The sequence below is a fragment of the Acomys minous genome (assembly GCF_964271855.1).
Source record: "Acomys minous genome assembly, chromosome: 19".
In the NCBI taxonomy this organism is placed as follows: domain Eukaryota; kingdom Metazoa; phylum Chordata; class Mammalia; order Rodentia; family Muridae; genus Acomys; species Acomys minous.
Genome location: NC_140499.1, coordinates 18,963 through 38,594, shown reverse-complemented (window position 1 = coordinate 38,594; position 19,632 = coordinate 18,963). Strand labels below are relative to the sequence as shown.

At 41.8% G+C, this 19,632-nt stretch overlaps 1 pseudogene across 1 annotated transcript; it reads left to right on the top strand.

Annotated features, from left to right (window-relative positions):
• The first annotated feature begins 278 nt into the window (after window positions 1-278).
• Window positions 279-13,005, top strand: LOC311589820 (replication factor C subunit 3-like; annotated as a pseudogene). Its single transcript, XR_014783583.1, has 9 exons — window positions 279-356; window positions 1,434-1,571; window positions 3,983-4,048; window positions 5,343-5,440; window positions 7,555-7,736; window positions 8,349-8,485; window positions 8,563-8,661; window positions 11,088-11,157; window positions 12,729-13,005. The product of XR_014783583.1 is annotated as a replication factor C subunit 3-like (transcript).
• Window positions 13,006-19,632: the final 6,627 nt, after the last annotated feature.

The following is a 19,632-nucleotide window of genomic DNA, read 5'->3' as shown; positions in this document are numbered from 1 at the left end:
CTTCTAAGCACTCAGATTGGACGCCCTGCGTCTTTAACTCCGTCTGATATTTTCTAAAACGTCATAGAGCGTGAGGATAAAGAGACAGGACTGCAGCAAGAACTCAGCGACTGCTGGTATCATAGTAGCAGGAACTACGCGGGCGGAGGGGGGCGGGGGAGGGGGGACCATTTCAGGTCCCATAGGGAATCCGTAAAGTCCCTGTCCGGAAGTCGAGCGCTGCCGGACGTGACGTTTTACTGGTTGGCGCCCGCGGGAAAACTGGTCGCTGGCTAAGGCGGTCTCACCGTTGGGACTCGGAAGCGGCCACCCGGCTAGACTATCACAAGGAGCAGGCGGCACAGCTGCGCAACCTGGTGAGCAGAGCAGGAGGGAGGCGGCCGCCACGCTCAGCAGCTTCCCGCAAAGCAAAGGGGAAGGGAGTGAGACGGGGCCCCCCATTGCTGGTGAGGGAGTCCCCAGAGTGCAGAGTGTGTGTTGCGGGGTCCCCGTAAGCCTGGCGTGGCTACCTGAGAGAGGGCGTTATAATGGCGCCCACTGAGCTGGCGCGGGCTGTAGGAGTCGGCTCAGGGGCGGGGCGAGTGTGTTACAGCCGCGGGCCGTGATGGAGGAGACTGTGCTCTGGACTCTGTTACTAGTAACTAAACTCTTCATAATCATAGCGAAGTGCTTTCCAAAGAGGAGAAATTTGAACAAATGCCTCTATCCTCTCAATATATGAGTTTTTTTTTTTTTAAGAATCGAGAGTGAAGTGGAGGATATGTTTTTGTTTTTAATCCATGCAAATAATTTAAAGTAGAGCATTATACTTCGTTTATATGCATACCAGTTTTTCTTACAGTAACGTTAATTTTCCTAGCGGCAGGATGGATGCATCTTTTACTGGATTTCTGTGGCTACTCGTACAGAGTTGGGGCTATATTTTTAGAGCAGGCTTTAAAATACTATTCCTACCTGTTAGTAAGCCTGCTTTTAAACACTGTCTTCTTAACAGATCAAGCCCCCGTGCCTATATTGCTCTTTAGTTTGATAGCACTCTCTTACTGCTGCCATTTCCATAGCTTTGCATTCCTGGCCTTAGGTGAAGTTCTCTTGTGCTTTCCAAGTGTCCTTGCAAGGAAATTGGTGCACCTGCTTCTTAGGAAGAGGACCATTTTGGGGGACCGGGTAGGAGAAGCATCTATTGCAGTTACAGAGATTGATAGGGCGTTCCTATGTTTAAGCATTTAGTGTTGGGCCTTGCATGCTCTGTGTTATGCATGTAAGTTGGGTTAAATTAATGCCCAGAAAATAGTAAACATTCCAGAGTTTGGCAAATTTTCTATTGGAGTTGGATGGTAAACAAAATGCTTTGGTACTTTAAAAGTAATTTGTTTAACCCTGTGTCACCTCAGTTTGACTAGGGTAAAATGTGTTGTTGTTTTTTTTCTTAGGTGCAGTGTGGAGACTTTCCTCACCTCTTAGTCTATGGACCGTCAGGTGCTGGAAAAAAGACGAGAATTATGTGTATTCTACGAGAACTGTATGGTGTTGGGGTGGAAAAATTGAGAATTGAGCATCAAAGTATCACAGTAAGCATCTCATGTCGAGGCTTGGCAGACGTTTCTGGCAGGGATTTTCAGTCCTGGTCATGTGCATACCTCACCCCCACCAAGGCTGCCTAGTGTGTGACTTAAGAATGTGTGTGTGTGTGTGTGTGTGTGTGTGTGTGTGTGTGTGTGTGTGTATGCGTGAGTGTGTGGGTGTGTGCACACTCGAGAGCTCATGAACACTCGCGTACCATGTGTGTATGTGATGAGTAGGATAACGGCTGTGAATTCTCTCTTTTCCATTTTGTTTAAGACAGTTTCTTTGCCATCTCCTGCAGCAGGGTGGCTGACCCAGAATCTCCTATCTCTGCCTCCCACCTCCCTGTGAAGGTACCCTGGGATTTTCACTAGCGCTTATAGCTTTTATGTAGCGTCTGGGGATTTGAACTCAAGTCATCATGCATGCATATCAGGTGCATTCTACTCAGACACACACACACACACACACACACACACACACACACACACACACACACCGTCCCTGACATGCCCTTCTCTTAAGTGCTCCTCAGCTCAGCAAAATTGGCAGTTCATTACAAATAGTAGTTTGTAACTTGCCTTGATTATACTTGTTTATCTTTGACTTTGGTAAGTTGTATTTGTTTTGAAGTTACTAAGAGAATATGCCACACCTTTTTAAAGTCCTCCCGGCCTCTAATAGAGTGTCTTATGGTATTGTGTATTGAAAAAGGAAAAGTGCTTAGTGTGAATGGAATGCTCTTAATAGAATCTTCAAGACGGTAATGTTGAGTTATCTCAGAGAAACCTTGTCTTACAAGACAAAAGAGATGAGCAAATAGAAACACGAAGTATCTTCTCATTTGGGAGACTTATTATTTAAAAGTTATTTTCCCTCATATTACAATATAAATTTCAGTTAAATTCCCAATGTTTAAAAACTGTATGATGCCATCCTAAATTCCCTATGGAGAATACATTTCTGAAATGAGTTAAAGTTGTAAATAAGATACTTAAAGTGCATTTGTTCCCTTATCTCATCTGTGGAATCAGATTATGTACCACAAACTAGCTTAAGGGAGGGTGGATTTATTTGAAGGGAGAGAGAGGAGGGAGGGAGAGAGACAGACAGACAGACTATTGAGATATATTGATTTTGAGAAATAGAAATAGCAAGTTTTCTGATAAAATACACTTCACCAACTTGAGTCCTGAGTTGAAGTAATTTCAGAAGGTTTAGTCTGTGGTCAGTGGACTGTGTCTTTAAGTGCATCATGCAGCAGAAAAGTTATAGGGGTGAGGTGTAAGTGTATGAAGGAGGAACTTCCTCTGTCAGTGGAGGGGTAGCAGAGCTAGAGGCAGGAAGGAACCAGGCACATTTATGCCCAACGATCCACTCCAGTACCACAGTCTACCTCTTGTAGGCAAGCCCTACTCCCTAACATTTCCAGAACATCCCAAACACAGCACCATCTGAGCACTTAAGTCTGTAGGGACATGACACATTCAAACTGACTTGGGACTTCTTTTACAAGATGGCAAATCAGAGTTTGACTGTAAAACAGTAAGGTAATAATTTGACCTGTGAAAGCAAATAGCCCACAAACATGCAGGGTGTATTTCAAATTAGTGGAAAGAATGAGGCAGCATAGCTGGTCATCTACTGGAGGAAAGTAAAGATGAATGCTATTTCATACAGCTATGATATAAAGACTTATGATGAAATACTGTCTTAGAATGACATGTCTTAGACTCTGTGAGCTTCCCATGGGCAGGGAAGCCATGGAGAACATGGAAACTACAGAAAAGATGTGGCTGTTTAGTGCATGTGGCTTTACGTCTGTAAGACAGGGGATAAGCCGAATTAGCAGAGAGTGATTGGCATAAAGTATTCTATTAAACAGCAGGAAGATAACTTGGTCAAAACCAACAAGTAATCACAGTGCAGTGTGAGTGGCCAGTGACGAGTAACTGGAGCTTTGGAGTGGCCCAGCAGTGTGAGTCTGTTCTGTATTAGAAAACAGCAAGATCAGAATCCAGTCAGTGAAACTGAATAGCCAGACATGTTAGATTCTTGCTCAGCTGATGGGGCTGTAGTCAGGGGACACAGATATACAGAGTGTCAACATAGTGAAAATCCATATGGGTAATTAGCTGTAGACTGTGCATGTTATGAGTTGATATACAGTCATGGCCTCCAGCAGTTTTCCGAAAAGGATTGCAAAGACATAGTAGGAAAAGCAAAATAGGTATGTGTGAAATTCCCTCTTTTTATATTTTTTTCCATGAAACACTGATCCTATTAATGTATTTTTCCTTTATTTCTCTGTTAATATGGAAGACTGCAGATAGTTGACAGTGGTGATTTGCTGATACATAAAAAAGGGAAGACAGCCGATCAGTAAATGTTGAGGAGATTCTTGTTTCATTCACAGACTCCATCTAAAAAAAATTGAAATCAGCACCATTGCCAGTAACTACCACCTTGAAGTTAATCCCAGGTAAATTCCTACTAAATATTTTTTATAAAAATAGCTAGAAATGAACAATGTTAGCAGAAAAGGAGTTTTGCAGTCTCTGTCCTCCAGATTATAGTTTTATTTTTTAGTAATATTGTTCATGTAGAAGCACAGGATATAAACAGATTAAAGTAAAGCAGCTTGCTTGACACAGCCTGGTGCTTGGCCTACTGTGCTCTTAGTGCATTCAGGTCTACGCCATCAACAGAGTTTACTCTTTTCCCATAATTCTTGCATGAATTCTGTTAGTGATCTTGATTTATTCGGTGCTGATGAGCATGCGCAAAGCTGTCTAAACAGTTGATCCTGTTTGGAATGAGCATGGCTGCAGGCTGCACTAGTTTGTGCTTCAGTGTCCCAGTTAGAGTGGTGTGATGGCCACCAAGCATTGCCGGGATGTCCTGCTGGGGACGGGTGCACACCGGGGACGAACGTTGCAGATCAGAGCTGGGAAAATGGTCAGGGTTTTGTGTGGCCTAGGCATTCTTGGAGGAGTACAGGTCAGAGGCCCTTAGGGCAGGGGCCACCATGGACCATGTTGCTGAGGTGAGTGCTTGTGTAAAGGAAGGGGTGTAGTGGAGAGCGCGGAAGGAGGAGTTGAAAGATCTTGCTTATGTGGATTTGGCGGCAGGACCCTTGTGTGCTGTATATGAACCTCAGAGTAACCCTGAGAGGGTTCATCAAGGGAAAGATTGCGACTAGATCAAATTATAAAACTAAACATGTTTGCTCTATAGGCAACTTGGGAATTATTCTAACTTCTTGGCTGGGAAAATGGTTGCCAGCCTCCAGCTGTTATGATCCAGCTGTGGCAAGCGGAGGAAACCTTAAGGGCTGTGTGGGTAACAAAGTAATTGACAAGTAGGATGTAATTAGGTCTTCACTTTCTGTACTGAGTAGTGTATCAAGATATTTGTTAAACTGTTAGTTTTGTTGTTCAAGTAATAATAAACTACTGTGAGAGCACACAGAATATTTTTAGTAGTAATACATTTTAAACTTGTTAATGAGCCTAAAACATCTCAATTTTAAAGGTTTATGAGTATAATTAGATATTACTAGTTTCAACAACAGCAAAAAAGATGTCACCACAAGGCCTTCAATTGTAGCCAAGCGTGATGGTAAACTCTGGAGGCTGATGTCAACATGTCTCCCAAAACAAAGCAAAAGAAGGCAAACTTCTGGCATTTCTCATGTAATAACAGATTAAGAATGAGGGTATATTTTACTTGGTGAGTATTTGCATCCATATAACCAACATTCTGCTGTTGTGTAGTGATGCAGGGAACAGTGACCGGGTGGTTATACAGGAGATGCTGAAGACAGAGGCACAGTCACAACAGCTTGAAACAAGCTCACAAAGAGACTTCAAAGGTAGGTGGTGAGGAGACTTTCTGTGAGGCTGTCGAGTGACAGGGCTCTTTTCTTATTGGAGCTAGAAATGAATACATGCTGGGCATCCATGTGTATGTCCTTAATTACAGCACTAGGGAGGCAAAGGAGTTCAAGGCCAGCCTCGTTTACAGAGTGACCTAGCTGCAGGATAGCCAGGGCTGCATAGAGAGATCTGTCTCAAAAGAAAAGAAAAATGAATGTGAGCCCTGGTTTCTGCTTACGGTGTTTAGTCTTATGGTATTCAGTCTTCTGTCTGTGGTGCCTGTTTGACATTTCAGAGCAAGGTAATGGGAGCCCACCTCATTTAAAATAAAAAGCAATGCCATTTCAAAATAACACTCTTATGACCAAAGTTTCCTGTTGTCAATTGTGAACAAAGAAAATAAAACTAGCTGCAATTGCATTTCCTAGACAGCCACTATTGACAGTGACTTTTGCCTGCCAGTATTTTTTATATACATGTTATTCTTACACTTAAGAATTTCTGATGACAAAATGGCAGCATTTGATGTCAAATTCTTCTTCTGGGGGACAGTATACATTTGTATTTCTCCAAAACATTTATCTAATCTCCATGTTATTATTTTTTACCTTTGTCATTTTGGAGAAAATAGCATTTTTGTTTTTATATTTTCTTCTGTTATGTATTTATTATTTGAATTATTTATAGTTATTCTTAGCCCATTTCTTTTGTGTATACATGTTTGTGGTGTGTGGGGCCGTGATGTGATTATGTACAGTGCACATGTGTGCAAGTGCACGTGCATGGTGGCAGTTGACACTTCCTGTCTTCCTAGCTCATTCTTCACCTTATGTTTGAGGTGAGGTCTCGCTGAGTCTGGAGCTCACTGATTTTGGCTCTGCTGACAGGGCTGTGAGTTCCTGGGATACCCCTGCCCCTGCTTCCCCAGCTCTGTACGTGGGCACTGGGCCTGAACTCAGGTACTTGTACTTCCAAAGTTTTCCATTAAGTTTATGGCTATATGAAAATAATGGCTTTCTTGGAACTTTGAATTCAATTGGTTCTTTTCTGTTGACCATTTTTACAAAAAATAAATGTGAATTTAAATTAAAAAAAAAAAAGGCTTTCTTGTAGTGTTTGAAAGTAGGAGGCCAGAGAGGGATTGGGTCTCAGGTGGGCCCCATATTTTATTTTCAGGAAGCAGTGAAGCACATAACCCTGTGCTGCGGTCTCTACCTCTTTGTTTTTCCTGCCACTCTGCATCCTTGTTCTTGTCTCATTGTTGCTCTGTTCAGCCACTTCCATTGCCGGGCTCTGTGTGGAGCGTCATTGTAGCATTTTCAGAACCAACCACTTGCCCAGGCTTTACTGTGTCAGGTCCTGTGTTCCTATCTGCAGGTTGGGCCCTGTGCAACCTGCTCCTCCCGCTTACAACTTCTGCTTTGCTATTGGCTATGATTCCCAGTGTGTCCTGTGGGTACTTTGGGGCGTCACATCCTAACAGCTCGGGCAAGTGTTGTGGATCCCTTCTTTCTCTCCCATTTGAGCACGATGCCGCTTCATTGTCACTGTTTGTTCCTATCAGCTTCAATGTGGCTGTAGTATGACTTAAATGCTGAGGCGGCTGTGACTGTGAGCTCATTTAAGTGGAACCTGTTGCCGCTGCTATCCTTTGGAAGCAGCTTGTTTTTGCAAGTTAGATTTTTCCGCTGCCTATGCATTGTTCCTGAGCCACTTAAGACTGACCGGTCCTAGGATGCATCCAAATCCTCCTGTTGGCTACACCCAATGGCTATGACTCTTGTAATGGAGATTTGCAAAGTCTTAGTGAATTTTTTAGAATTTACAGTGAAGTGCAGCACATTCGGGTCTTGCAACTTTGTTACCAGTGGTAATGGCTGTAGTGACATTCCTAATTTAACTTCACTGTGACCCTGTAGTGACATTCCTAATTTAACTTCACTGTGACCAATGTTTCTTAGTCTTTTTTATTATAAAAAATTAAAAAATACTCTTCTAAATCTAATTTGTCCCTTTCAAAGGTAAAAGTGGACTATCAGTCATCTATTTAGGATTAAGGCCTTGTCTCTCAAGCCTTAATGTGAAGCTGGTTTCTTTCTTTTTGACTCAGTGGTATTATTGACAGAAGTGGATAAACTCACAAAGCATGCTCAGCATGCCTTGCGCAGAACCATGGAGAAGTACATGTCCACCTGCAGGCTGATCTTGTGCTGTAATTCTACGTCCAAGATGATACCCCCTATCCGCAGTAGGTGCCTGGCAGTTCGTGTGCCTGCTCCCAGTATCGAAGATGTAAGTCAGGTTAAGCTTTTCAGAAATACTTGCTCCAGTTTTGCTTTCTGAAATACAGTGACACTTATTGGTCATTGGAGGGCAGCTACAGATAGAGCCATAGGCCAGCCATTAGTAGGTGCGCAGTGATAGTGATGTGTTTAATGGTGAATGCAAATACAGAACATGCTTTCTTTCACTAGTCTTATACTCTTAACAGATGAGCAATCACCAAGCTATGTGACGTCTCCGGAATTATTTAGTATCTTCTACCTCAAGCTGATTTACTTCGTTATAGGGGGAAATGTGAGCATCAAGGAAGGAGATGACATGAGAATCCTGGTCCCTCTGGGGGAGTCAGTACACTATTTCCCTTTTCATTTTAACAGCTGTTAGTCACATGCACCTGTTTCTCATAGTAGACAGCTTTCCCACTGACAATAGAGAGGGGAAGATTGTGTGCATCAGCTCCATGTGTCACTTTCCTGTTCATAGTAGATACTGAGAGATCGCACACAGCAGCAGCATATGGTGCCCTGCGGGAGGCAGAGCAGCACTGACAGGGCTACATATCAGTGTTAGCAGGAGTTAAACATCCTCATTGTGATTTTCCTCCGTTAATGTGTCTCACAGATTTGCAGTGTATTATCTGCTGTCTGCAAGAAGGAAGGTCTGGCCCTTCCCTCGAAATTGGCTCATAGACTGGCCGAGAAGTCCTGCAGAAACCTCAGAAAAGCCTTACTTATGTGTGAAGCTTGCAGAGTGCAGCAGTGAGTGGGGCTGTTACCACAGGGAGCGTTCTGGGACATGGGAGTGTCTTGTTCATTGATTTCTTTTTGTTTCACAGATACTCTTTTACTGAAGACCAAGAAATCCCCGAGACAGACTGGGAGGTGTATCTGAAGGAGACTGCCAATGCTATTGTCAGTCAGCAGATGCCACAAAGGTAAAACAGTGTGAGGGAGGCAGAGATACCATGACATTTACAAGTATAAGCTAATCTTGAGCCTTATTTGAAAGGAAAAAAACCAGCATTTAAGATCTAAAATATAGTAGCCAAAGTACTTAGTGTGGTTTTCCGTGATCTGTCAACATATAAAATTGAACCATACTTAATAAATTTTGGACTGTTTTCTTTTTTGTTCCAGAATGTTCAGTAGCTTAGTTTTAGTCCACAGCATGGATTCCCTAGTGTGGTTAGATTGAATGAACAATCGTAATTGCTGTACTTGCTTTGAAATTGACGCAGAATGTGCTAGAAAGACACTGTGCTTCCAGCTCTCATCCTAATTTAACCAAACATCCTAGGCAGGTGCCTTCACCTTAGGTTCCCAGCCTTTTTATTTGCTGTTCTGCACAAGGGTACTTGTGCTTTGTTACAGAGAACAAAGAGTTTGTGCGATACAGCTCTGGAACTAGGAAACACGCCATGTCCAATGATAGAGTCTGGGAAGAGAAGTAAAGCACTTAGAAAACTTCATTTTGTCATGAATTCTAAAGTTGTTCTTGCTGGGTCCACCTGTGGGTCTGTTGCTCACAGTGTACAGTACTGAGCATGCCTCCATTGCTAGTTTGCCTTATGGCAGCTTGACTAAGACAGTCTGTTTATCTGAACAACTTGGTCAGGTTTGAAGTTCCCTTGTTACCTCAGTATAGCATTTCTTCAGGCTCGTGGGAGCACAGCCTCATCCTTGGGCCTTAGGGGTAGTTGATCATTTTAAGTGCAGAATAGACCTGAGTGCCGGCACCAGAGAGAACCTGACTGTCCTGCTTGAGATGAAAGTCTTGGTGAGAGCAGCGAGCACTTCTCTTGTCGGTTGTGTCTGATGAGTTAGGGTTTTACAGGCCTCTTACCAGCATCACTCAGTGGAGCTGGGCAATGAGGCATCCTGGGTACTCCTGTGCAGTGGAGCTGGGTAGTGAGACATCCTGGGTACTCCTGTGCAGTGGAGCTGGGCAGTGAGGCATCCTGGGTACTCCTGTGCAGTGGAGCCGGGCAGTGAGGCATCCTGGGTACTCCTGTGCAGTGAAGCCGGGCAGTGAGGCATCCTGGGTACTCCTGTGCAGTGAAGCCGGGCAGTGAGGCATCCTGGGTACTCCTGTGCAGTGGAGCCGGGCAGTGAGGCATCCTGGGTACTCCTGTGCAGTGGAGCCGGGCAGTGAGGCATCCTGGGTACTCCTGTGCAGTGGAGCCGGGCAGTGAGGCATCCTGGGTACTCCTGTGCATTGAAGCCGGGCAGTGAGGCATCCTGGGTACTATACTCTGCCTGTGGGATGGAAAGGAGCTTGAATGTCTACTTTTAAGAAAACTTTTAAATCCCTATCTTGATTGACATGGAGTGGAATCGGCAGTAGCTTACTGAGAACTGTGGGTAGTTGTTTTCACTTTTGGTCAGAACCTTGGGAGAATATTGTTGTTTATTCTTGTTCTGACATGCAATGTGCGCATTTCCTTCACCCACTCCTGAAAGTGTCGTCAGGAAGGCTTGAGTAAAGGGTTCACAGGTTTGGCCCCCGTGTTGGCTTAGCTTGGCTGTGCTTCCCTGGGAGCTCTGTCCCTTCTATACTAGGCAGCTTGTGTCCCTGCTGTGTTGTTTATATACTTTTTGCTCATATCCCCTCATCACTTGGGTGATTGACGGTGGCTGTCTAGTCTTCACAGCCACTCTGGATACTTAAGGCGTACAATTCAGTTGTGTGTACAGAAGATGCATTAACATAGCGCTTGGTGTATCAGTAAAGTGAGTGTCTTCAGGTCCTGATGTGAATAAGCTTTACATTTCAAGGTCGTTTTTCTTCTTAAAGTTATTATCTCTCTCTCTCTGAATATGTGTGTATACAGCCATGACTGTGTCAGTATCTGGAGGTCAGAGAATGATTTCCGGGAGTCCATTGTCCCCTCCACCATGGGTTCTAAGGGATCAAACTCAGGTCCTCAGGTTTGTACAAGAAACAGATTATTCACCAAACTTGTCAGGCCCTGGAATCTTGATTTCTCTCTAGTAGTCTTGTGAGTGATATAATAGCCCTTAGTATAAATACCTATTGTTAAAAAGGTATGAAAAAAAAACCTTTTTAAAAAATGAGTTGGTCCATGACCATGGTGGTGTATCCTAGGAGGCTGAGGGTGGAAGATTGCTCCTTATTCAAAGCCAGCATGAGCTACCCAGTGAGGTCCAGGCCACTTGGGCCACAGAATGAGACTGTCTGAAAAGACAAACTAAAGTAGGTGGGGCTTGGGCTGTCTCTCCTTCATACAGCACAAGCCATCAAGGTGATATAGCAAGTAAAAAAATGGACCTGTACTGGCTGGTGTGTTAAAATTGCTTCTTACTTTTTATCACAAAGTAGCAATTTCTTTGTTTTATATAGGCTCCTTGAAGTCCGTGGGAGGCTCTCTGAGCTTCTAACTCTTTGTATTCCTCCTGAGATAATAATGAAGGTAAGTAGCCCTGTTTTACGTCCTGAACTTTTATAACTGTAAGCTGGACACTGGCTGCGTGATCACAAAACTTTTGAAATGCTGAGATATATCATTATTGCTAGCATTTCAGTAATCCTGTGCATTAGGGGAGCACTGAAGAAGGAAAGGAGGACCCCAGTGTGACAGTAATCCTGTGCATTAGGGGAGCACTGAAGAAGGAAGGGAGGACCCCAGTGTGACAGTATGTGAGAGAGAGTGATAAGGGGAACAAGTGAAGAAGATTTCAGAGTGTTGTGAGTCTTTAGAGGAAGGAAAGGGGGATAATAATAATGGAAGTGAGCTATGCACAGCATGGACAGCTGCTCAGGGAAAGGTCCTCCTCAGCTGACACGTGGAGGAATGAGACTGAAGACAGGTACAGTCTAGGCCTTATAGGATTGGCCTACTGGCCACTTGGCTAAGTTTACTGATTTTGGATATTGGGGCATTTGTGGGATTTTGTTAGTTTCTGTCAAAATGGCACAGTAATGTGAACAAAATTAAATGATACTGAAAAGGCAGAGAAAAATGTGCTCTCTTACATACAGGAGTTAATGCTATGAATAGATTTCTGTTCTTTTCACCTAGTAACAAGTGCTGTGTGTGCGTGCGTGCATGGGTGTTACTAGTGTATAGTCTGTTCATTCTATTGAGTTTTCATTCAACAGTATAGGATAAATGATACCTCATTGTATGACCATGTCAATTTCTTGAAGATGAGCTTTATTGGTTAAAATTTGGATTGTCTATAGATTATTATTATTTTTATAATGAATGTGGCAGTAACTACCTTTGTGCTTAGATCCTTGGACTCCTATGCAACTGCGTATAGCTGCTCTCAAGTTATGTTAGGTTTCTTCCTGGTAAACACGTTATAAGTTGAACATGTTACACCTCTAGCTCCAGCCACTGGGATGAAGTATAAGGATATTTTGAGCACATCAACCTGGGCAACAGTGAGACTTGGTCTCTTAGCACCACTTACTTGCCCATCAGCAGCACAGGTTAGTGATGATATGCTGTAGGGTATTGACTGTTGCCATCAGGATTATGTGGTATTGGCATTGCTCCCTGCTTGGCACCAGGGTCTCAAGAGAATATTATAGTACATATTTCTAGTATGGAAAAAGAGTATGTGTGCATTTATAATTTATATATGTATATATATTCTTAAATACATATGTACAACCTGCTCAGTCTGCATGCTGTCACTTGTATTAATATACAGTTTCTGCTGCATGTACTTTATTTTGCATTATCAGTAAAGCCAAAACCTCATGCTGTGGCAAGGGGCTTTCTGTGTTTGACAATGGAAGACCTTGAATAAGTACCAGGTTTTGTTACACATGTTGGTTTTAGGTTTTTTGGCTTTGATTCACACAAATGAAGTAACGTCTTTCTCTTATACATATATACATATGCTTGTATGTATTCACCTGCATATACATATAAAAACTATATTAAAGCTTTACCTTTTGTGAGTGAGAGGCATAAGCATGTTTGGCTATTTTCCTCATGATTGCGCTTTATGTCACCCTCACTTCCTGTAGGGCCTACTTTCAGAACTCTTACATAACTGTGATGGGCAGCTGAAAGGGGAAGTGGCACAGATGGCAGCCTATTATGAGCATCAACTACAGCTGGACAGCAAAGCCATTTACCATTTGGAAGCATTTGTGGCCAAGTTTATGGCACTTTATAAGAAGTTCATGGAGGATGGACTGGAAGGCATGATGACTCAGCCAACAGGTCTTCCAAACACCTCAGAGATTGGGTTTATGTACATTTATGCTGGGCTGTCGGTACAATAAACTAGCTTTACTTATGGATTGTTATTGTTGTTTTAATTCTCTCCTAAGTATAAATCTCATTTCTAAAATTTTTATGTGTATGAATGTTTGCATTGTGATTATGTGTGCTTTTGTCCCAAGTTATGGTGGGATCTCTTCAGGGACAGGTGCCTCAAGAGGCCAAAGAGGGTCTTGAATCCCCTGGAACTGGAGTTATAGATCGTGTGACTACCATGTACATACTGAGAACCAAACCAGTACTTTTTATCCCCTGAGCCATCTCTATAGCCCCTGAACTATAAAAGACATCCATGATCTTGTTCTTAGTGTTGCGGTATATTGGTCAAAAGGTAATCCTGTAACAAAAATGGATGTAAGTCTAGAAGGTGGATACTGAAATTTCCGGATCCCTGTGATACTTGACAGTAAATTACACAGAGACTGTTGTACAGAGTTCACATAACTCACAGGACCTCTTTAGAACATGTTTCCTTGGCTGCATGAAGCTTAGGGAGGTTATGAGCTGCCAGTCTTTCTCTCCTGGAAGCCTTTCTTAGGTTAGTCTCTGAATTTCCAGCTTCCAACCAGACATTGCAGAAAATACTCAATTCTTCTAGACTATCTTCTATTCCTTAAGTCTTGTAAAGAGTTTTGGTCATAAGAATAATGTAACACTTTGGACCAAAGATTTATCCTACTAGTCCTGCTCTGGAGGATGAGCACTCTCCACAGCCATCTTGCCCTTGCCCTTGGTGCCATGGTGAACAGATAGGAAGGTGGCCCAGACACTAAAAAACCTGCATGCTGAATATCAGGAGCTTGGCTTCTTTGAATTGTCAGGAAAGTTATAGTGGGATCTCTTCAGGGACAGGGCTCCTAGGTATCCCAGGACATAGTAAAAAGCAATTGATTGATCCTTGTTGACTATGATAATTTTTCAACACAGGAACATCTCTCACCTTAAGGTGAATAAGACTATTCTGGAGCCAAATACAAGAGACTATCGCCCTGAAACATGGATTTGGGTCGTTCCAAATTCCACATTCCAATGTGGAAGCAGTAGTTCAGTTATAGTACTGAACTAACTATTCAGTATAGTTAGTATATACTGTATATTCAGTATAGTAAGTGCTATTCAGTTAGATGTTAGAAAAGCGGGTTATGGCAATGCATAGAAAACTCAAGCTATTGGCCACAGATGCTTTCAGGTGGAAATCTTAACATTGGGCCTGGTAGAAGCTTGTGTTCTAATGAACACATTCCTAAAGGTATTCATTAGTCATAGGACATTAGGGCCAACAAAAGAGGTGGGCAAGGAATGGCTAGTAGGGGCTAAAAATAGCCCAAGATACAATTGTTATTCGGCTGTGGGCATTCCAACATCTTCACATAACTACAGTTCTGTGGGAAGGATTGTAATCTTTGTCACAGGTGAAAGCAGTCTTGGTGGGCTTTGCCCTTGGACTTCGATACTCCCCGAGATTAACTGTGAGGTAGGGTGGAGCCATCCTGGGCTTGGAATTCAGGAAGCAGACCTGGGGACTCCACTCGGATTATTGTGTTTCTAATCGTCTAATCGACCCTCGATGGGAGGAGACCCTTGCACATGAGAGACAGGCAGAGAGGACGAGAGGAGGGAGCAGGTTTGGAGGGAGCAGCTCAAGTGCTCATGGATTGGCAAAAGGATCAATGAATAGGCCGGACCAGCACGCAGAGAAACCTAGTGACCCATCCCATGGAACAGATAGCGGAAGGTTCACTCTTGTTTCCCTTAACCTTTTTCTCCCTCTTGTGTAAGATAGTTGGGTTGTATAATAAAGTTTAACCGTTAAGAAACAGAGCCAACACAGTTCTAATTGGTCAGTCAGACTTTGTACACATAGCTTCCTCCTCGGAATTCTCATTCACGTGATGAGGTAGGTGGTCAGGCTCAGGGTGTGCCACACTGTCAAAACAGATCCTACCACCAAATTCCACAGATAAGTTGAATAAAAGAACAGATGAAGATGACAGGTGATTGATAACCAGCAAACACTTCAGTGTTATTGCTGCTTTTAGAAACTTGAAGGCTATGATTTTAGTAATATTCCCCATCCCATTCCCCCAAAATAAATAATAGAAAAAGCCACAGTGAATACAAATCCAAATGTTACTTGCTGGGCGATGCAGATGACCCTACTGCAGTAGTGAGGAGTACATAGAAGAAGGGGCAGCAGAAGGTAGTCAAGATACAGCTTAGAGCTCTGGTTTGCCCTGGACAGCCAGTGGGTCTTAGTTCTATACAAAGTGATGTGAAGCCACAGCTGTGAAGACCAGTGGATCCTCAAAGGTGAGACAGATCATTTGTTTGGGGTTAATCTCATGGTTGAGGTACTCTTAAATTGGGCACTTGTATTTCATAAAGAAATTTTCAGGCTTTATGTTTCAAGAAATGGCTATCATTAATGAAATGATGGAAATGTCTATCATTAATAAAAATATCAAAGAAAATGCAGGAGGAATGCATATGGATGCAGTGGTACGTGTCTGTACACACAGAAATCCCATTAAAGCATGAAACCAGAAGTTTTAATGTACACAAAGGAACTGTAAGTTACAAAACAAAACAAAACAACAACAACCCTGATACAACATGAGACAAAGAACGTACAAATGGCCATCTATCGCTGGGCATGGGGCCTACCTTGAAGCATGATTTGTTGCTCCGATGAGACTCCCTTGGAGAAAGCTAAGGCCTTATTTTTATGTGTTTATCTCCTTTGGCTCTTAACACTCTTTCTGCCACAGAATTCTCTGACCCCTTAAGGGAAGCATTATTGACTGGTTGTCGGTCTCTGTATTTGTTCCCATCTGCTACAGGAGGAGTTTTCTCTGATGATGGCTGAACAAGGAACGGATCTGTGAATATAGCAGAATAAGTCATATTGCTATGTTCCTTCAGCAGAACTGTAGTATTTAGATTTCTCTTTATCCCTGACCTATCTAGTTTCGGGTTCTTGGCCACCCAAACTGTATTGGATATAAGTTCACGGAGTGGGGCCTTAAATCCAATCAGATATTAGTTGGTCACTTAACACAACTTTTGTGCCACCACTCCACCAGCAAATCTTGTAGACAAAACACCATTGTAGAGTAAAGGGAGTGTGGCTGGATTGGTGTTTGGTTTTCTTTTCTAGGAGCATGCAGAGTAGCTTTTAGTATCATAAACAGTAGTCCATAGAGGTAGACACCAGCTCAGATTCTCTATGTTCAGTGAGTTGCTTAGGTGTTGTCCTCAGCAGCAGGGTCTTACCAACAGGTTGTGTAGCCTGAGTTGTTTGGTGGTTTCTATGGCACCCTTTGGTGAAACCTCGATTAGGTTTAATTCATTTTCAGTACAGGAAGATTCATTTGATGATGAAAGATATCCAGTTGGGGCTTTTTCTCTCACCCATTATTTGTTGGTTTCCTTAGATGATCTTCAGATTTGTATACATTTTCTTAAGCTTCTACTGTATTAGGTTTACATACAGCCTCTCAAATAATATTTGGTTTTAGCTGTCTTTCCCCTTAGTCCCTTCCCAACTTCCCTGTCCCCTGTTTGACCCTCCCATTAAAGTCTCTCTCCCACTCCATTCATCTATCTATAACTATTCTATTTTCCCTAGGGAGATCTGTCTTGCTCTGTCCAGTCCCTTTGTCTATACCTAATCCCTGTTGTTGCACAGATTATAGCTTGGTCATCAATGATTTAATGGCAAACATCTACATACAACTGAATGCATACCATATTTATCTTTCTGGGTCCGAGGTTCCTCACTCAGGATGACTTTCCCTCTAGCAACATTCATTTATCTATGAATTTCATTTATTTTTAACAGCTGAGTAATGATCCATTGTGTAAAATGTACAACATTTCCTTTATCCACTCATCTATTAATGGACATCTAGGTTGTTTCCAGTTTTTGGCTGTTTTGAGTTGAACAACAAATATGGTTGAGTAATTGTATAGTTTTAAAATAAATACAAAAAGAAAGAAATGAACCTGCAACTAAACCTTAAAAAATGTTTTATTTATTTTTATCATTCTCTTTCCTACTGATTTGTATATAGATGAACCTTTTGTAGAAGGATTTTTTTTTACATTTTTCTTATTTTTTGTTGATTCTTTTAAATTTTTGTATTAAAAACCATATCAGGTCCATTCTATTGATTTGTGTTTTGAATGGAATTATGTTAATTGATTTGGAGAAATTGATATTTTCATTGTTTTGTTGCAAAATAGGATGTGTTTTCAATACATTCAATCATTTACTCTTAAAAACATGGTTTCCTAATGTTGCAGAACAGGGTAACCTGGAGAAGGCAATGTGAATCCTAACATATACAAATATGAAGATCGTCATAGGAAATAGAAAAACAGTGTAACTCTTTTCTCATCTGGGCTACATGAAAAAAACTGAGAATGCTTAAGAGAAGCCCAAAATATACAAACATAGTAGTAGATTCAATGTAAATGTCCTAGAAAGTGCCAGGGCTCATGGTCTAGCAATTTTGGGACATGTGATTTTTCCCTAAACCAACTAACCCTCTTCCATTCTCTGGAGTGCTTTTGCTTTTTAAATTAAATACTTCTATATCTATTTCTAACCTGGTGTCTATTCCAACTCATTGTCTTGGGACATGAGAACCTGGACATGGGTGCCTTACAAGCTCAAGTCCACGCCTTTGACAGTGATCCACTTTTAAAAGCTAGCGCATTGTACATATTTCAAGGTTCATACATGATAAAGTATTCCACTTTTAAAAAATTATCTATTTACATGCCATAAAATAGACATGTTGATTAATGGTCTAGAACTGAAGATTCAGATATAAGCCCACAAACCTATGGACACATGATGTTTGATAAAGAAGTCACACATACACTGGAAAAACAATAAAATATTTTCAACAATTGGCACAATTTAACAATGACTTTACAGAGAAGAATGCAAGTTGATAAATAGAAATTTATCAACATGCAAAAATTCAACTCCAAATGGAATAAGAACCTCAACATAGGACCAGATATTTTGAGTCTGAGAAAAGAGAATGTAAGAATAGGCACAAGAAAGGAGTTCCTGGACATGTTCAGATAGGATGGCATGAAGACCAACAATTAATAATTATGACTGTACTATGCTAAAAAGCCTTGGAAAGGCATTATCATCATTCAAGCACAGCTGCCGCCTACCGGAGGGGAAGAAATCATTACAAATTATATGTGACATAGGGACAATATCTAGATTTTATAAAGAACTTTAAAAAAAGGTGAACACCAAGAAGTTAAATAACCTACAACTAATAATAGACTAAAAAGTATAATCATTAATGACAAACTAAACATTTGATCCACAGATAAGTGTACCTCTTACTTGTCAAGGAAACTTTTCTTTTTAACAGATGGAAACTAGTAAGGAAAACAAGAACATAAAAAATGTAGAGTTATGAGTTATGCAGCCCAGTCTCAGCAGGTACATCTATAAAATACTCCTGCATTAAGGCTCAAAGAACACTGAGGAAGATTGTTAAGAGGGCCAAGAAGAGACTTGAGACCCTAGCATCATATTCAGGGGGAGGTGGCCCCCCTCAGTCACAGTCATAGGGAAGGGGAGTGGGGTGAAAGTGGGAGGGAGGGAGGAATGGAAGGATGCACGGGATGGGATAGCAATTGAGATGTAATATGAATGATTTTATTTTTCAATAAAAAGATAATAATAATTCAAAAGAAAAAAGAGGATCAGGGAGCTGGCCATAAGGTTGTGTCTTTTAGTAATGTCAGAAGCAGAATCCATAACATCATAGCAACATGACTGCCAAAAACCATGAGCTGAAAAAGGACAGTACCAATAGACATGCCAAATTGGATGGGGAAAGCCCAAGAGCCCTCAATCCTACAAAGAGAACTACATGCAACTAAGGAATGCTGAGAGTTGGAGAAATAAGTCTTTCCCAAGTAAGAACACATCAATTTGGTTATCCAATACTAAATCTTCAGCCCTCTAAACATACATGTGAGTAACATTATATGGATTGAGTAGTTTATATTTATGGTTATGTCTATATATACATGTATACATATAACAGCAATTAATAAATAGGTCATGGATTTAAAAAGAGCAAGGAAATATATATAGGAAGCTTGGGAGGGAGAAAAGGAAAGGGAGAAATGACGTAATTATAATCTTGGGAAAGAGGAAAAGAAAACAAGCAACCCAATTAAAAATAGAACTAAATATTCTCAAGTAAAACACAAATGGGTGAGAAATGCTTATAAAAATGTAGACATTCTTAGCCATCAGGGAGTCTCAAATTAAAACTGCTTTGTCGCGTCCTCCTGCCGGCAGGAACGACGCAGACACCAGGATTCTTCTCAATCGTGCTTTATTGGGAGCATCCTTTGAAGTTGAAGCGAAAGACCCCGAATGCCTGTGAGCACGCCACTTAAATACTGTCTGGATGTGGCGTGTCAATGTCTCATTGGTTACATTCGGATGCCTCATTAGCATGTCCCATTAGCATGCCCGCATTAGCATGCCCGCAGATGAGAGGCTGTGTTGGAGTACTTCATTTGCATACCCCTGTCGGGAGTGGTGCATTGAGAAGGCTTATGTCTGCGCATGTGCGGGAACTGTAGCAACTG